Here is a 3783-nt window from a genome sequence, read left to right on the forward strand (position 1 = left end):
GTGAACAAAACAGACAAGATACTACCCTTTTATAACTTATATTCCAGTGAGGAGGTAGAAAATAAGCAAATAATAAATGTGCTAAGAATTTAAGGGGGACAGGAAGGGATGGAAGATGCTATTTTACAAAGAAAGGTCAAGGCCTGTTTGAGGTGATAATATGGAAGGAGAAACTTTAAGGAAATGAAGGAGTGGATATCTGGGGGAAGAGCAAACTAGGCAAAGGGAACTATAAAAGTAGAGGCAAAGTAGCATATTTACTGTGTTCGAGGTGCAGTAAGAAGGCCAGTTCAGCTGAAGTGGAATGAGTGAGTGGGAAAATGATATAATATGAAGCCAGAAAGGCAGCCAGGAGCCAGACCACATAGAACCTTTCAGAACAGTGTAAGTATAATATTTGGATATTATTCTAAGAATGAAAAGAAGCCTTCAGAGTGGGCATGATCAAAGTTATATATATATATTTTTTTAATTTTTTATTTATTATTTATTTATTATGTTTATTTTTGGCTGTGTTGGGTCTTCGTTTCTGTGTGAGGGCTTTCTCTAGTTGCGGCGAGTGGGGGCCGCTCTTCATCGCGGTGCGCGGGCCTCTCACTATCGCGGCCTCTCTTGTTGCGGAGCAGAGGCTCCAGACGCTCAGGCTCAGTAGTTGTGGCTCACGGGCCCAGTTGCTCCGCGGCATGTGGGATCTTCCCAGACCAGGGCTCGAACCCGTGTCCCCTGCATTGGCAGGCAGATTCTCAACCAATGCGCCACCAGGGAAGCCCTAAAGTTATGTTTTTAAAGGAACACTTTTTAAAAGCAGACGGTAAGAATAGAAATAGCGGGGCTTCCCTGGTGGTGCAGTGCTTAAGAATCCGCCTGCCAATGCAGGAGACACGGGTTCGAGCCCTGGTCCGGGAAGATCCCACATGCTGTGGAGCAACTAAGCCCGTGCGCCACAATTGCTGAAGCCTGTGCGCCTAGAGCCCGTGCTCTGCAACAAGAGAAGCCACTGCAATGAGAAGCCCACGCACCGCAACGAAGAGTAGCCCCCACTCGCCACAACCAGAGAAAGCCCGCGCACAGCAACGAAGACCCAACGCAGCCATACATAAATAAATAAATAATTTTTTTTTTTTTTTAAGAAGGATAGAAATAGGGAGAGCAGTGAGTAGACTACTTTTACATCTAGAAGAGAGATAACAGACAACTTAGGATATATTTTGTAGGTAGAGCTGACAAGATTTGCTGATGCATTAGATGATAAAAAACATTTTAAAAAGAGGAGTTAAGAATCACTCCTGAGGGCTTCCCTGGTGGCGCAGTGGTTGAGAATCTGCCTGCCAGTGCAGGGGACACGGGTTCGAGCCCTGGTCTGGGAAGATCCCACATGCTGCGGAGCAACTAGGCCCGTGAGCCACAACTACTGAGCCTGCGCGTCTGGAGCCTGTGCTCCGCGACGAGAGGCCGCGACAGTGAGAGGCCCGCGCACCGCGATGAAGAGTGGCTCCCGCTCACCGCAACTAGAGAAAGCCCTCGTACAGAAACGAAGACCCAACACAGCCAAAAATTAATTAATTAATTAAAAAAAAAAAAAACTCCTGAGCAGCTGAGTGAACAGAGGTAACATGTACTCAGATGGAGAACACTAGGAGAGGAAAGGAGCAGACTGTGTGCATGTGAGTACTGTATAGGGAGAGGGTAGAATTCAAGAATTCTGTTTTGGACATGATAAATTTAGGATGCCTGTAAGGCATCCTATTGGAGATGAGTAGGCAGCTGGATATGTGCTTCAGGGAATAGGGGAAAAGCCTGGGTGGGAGATATAAATTTGGTATTCACCATTATACAGATAATATTTAAAGCCATGAGATTAGATGGGTATAAATGTCTTCTTAAACAATTGTGTGACCATTCCTCTAAATTGGTGGTCTTCACATTTTTGAAATACCTAAAAATTTTCAAGTTAAGCGTGTGGTTAAAAAAGAATGTAATTTTAAGCATACTGTAAATTTTGACATTGTAAAGTAAAACTTACACTATTCTGTTACAACTAATAGAATCTTAAAACACAGTAATTTGATATCTGCCATCGTCCATTTTCAAGTGATAAAAAGTTGGCACTCTGAAGGGTTAAACCTTCAGTGTAATATTGAGCTTGAAGTAAATCTACCCCAACCCTCTCTTCAGGGGATTGCAATGAAAATTGCCTTGATATAAGCAGGTAAAAGGGGAAAAACAAACGAAAAAGAATACCTGAGAAATGGCCAGAATAACCAGCTCTTCAATGAATTTGCAACTCTAATTCACACAACTTGGGTGTTCCAAAAATCCTAAAGCCACGAGTTTAGTTTAAAGTCTTCCTACAATGGTAGTGCCCCCAGGCATCTGGCAGAAGAAAAAGCAAATCCTTAACTTAGGCATTAAAAGATTTCCCCCTGGGCTTCCCTGGTGGCGCAGTGGTTAAGAACCCACCTGCTAATTCAGGGGACGCAGGTTCGAGCCCTGGTCCTGGAAGATCCCACATGCCGCGGAGCAACTAAGCCCGCGAGCCACAACTACTGAGCCCGCGTGCTACAACTACTGAAGCCCACACACCTAGGCCCATGCTCCGCAACAAGAGAAGCCACCACAATGAGAAGCCTGCACACTGCAATGAAGAGTAGCCCCCACTCGCCACAACTAGAGAAAGCCTGTGTGCAGCAACAAAGACCCAACGCAGCCAAAAATAAATAAATAAATTTATAAAAAATTTTTTAAAAAGTAATGCATTTGGATTAAAGAAATTTTGCTAAATATAGAAAAGCAGAAGGAAATTTTTTTCAATCACCACAAATCTTACCAGTCAATATTGAGATTTCGTTTTCTTTTCACAGGGTAAACATCAGCCTATTAAGTATTTCCTTTGTGGTAATTCCCTGGCAGTCCAGTGGTCAGTGCTCCGCACTTCCACTGCAGGGAGCATGGGTTCAATCCCTGGTTAGGAACTAAGATCCCGCATGCCATACTGCGCGGCCAAAAAAAAAAAAAGTATTTCCTTTGTAACTACTGTAGGAATTTGCTTTCTCAATTTTTAAATTATTTTCTGAATCTGTACTCCTTTCTTATAGACTATAGTTCATATACATAAATTCAGATCATGGTTAATCTCTACTTAATATTCTCCTTAATCCTCTTTAATTGTTATTGGTACTTTATTTTCATTACTTTCAAAATGCCTTGTCACCAGTTCTCATTTAACCTGAGGAAGTTGAGCTTTCCTTTCTTCTCTGTATAGAAACTTTAAATACTCAAGTCTCTAGATGTTCACTGTGCAATATGGTAGCCACTACACGTGACTATTTAAATTTAAATTAATTAGAATATACAGTGGAGAAAGACAGTCTCTTCAATAAGTGGTTCTGGGAAAACTGGACAGCTACATGTAAAAGAACGAAATTAGAACATTCTCTAACACCACACACAAAAGTAAACTCAGAATGGATTAAAGACCTAAATGTAAGAGCGGATACTATAAAACTCTTAGAGGAAAACATAGGCAGAACACTCTTTGACATTAATCGCAGCAACATCTTTTTGGATCTACCTCCTAGAGTAATGAAAATAAAAAACAAAAATAAACAAATAGGACCTAATTAAACTTAAAAGCTTTTGCACAGCAAAGGAAACCATAAACAAAACAAAAAGACAACCCACAGAATGGGAGAAAATATTTGCAAACAATGTGACCGACAAGGGATTAATCTCCAAAATATACAACAGCTTGTGCAGCTCAATATCAAAAAAAAAAAAAAAAAA

At 41.5% G+C, this 3783-nt stretch overlaps 1 long non-coding RNA gene across 1 annotated transcript; it reads right to left on the minus strand.

The window, feature by feature from the left end:
• Positions 1–463: 463 nt before the first annotated feature.
• On the minus strand, positions 464–3783 carry LOC309641487. The gene is made up of 2 exons (XR_014252630.1): positions 2828–3783; positions 464–2373 (listed from the first exon to the last, which is right to left on the minus strand). It is a non-coding gene; the product is annotated as an uncharacterized lncRNA (long non-coding RNA).

This window comes from Balaenoptera physalus (assembly GCF_965194825.1).
Source record: "Balaenoptera physalus genome assembly, chromosome: 13".
Lineage (NCBI taxonomy): Eukaryota > Metazoa > Chordata > Mammalia > Artiodactyla > Balaenopteridae > Balaenoptera > Balaenoptera physalus.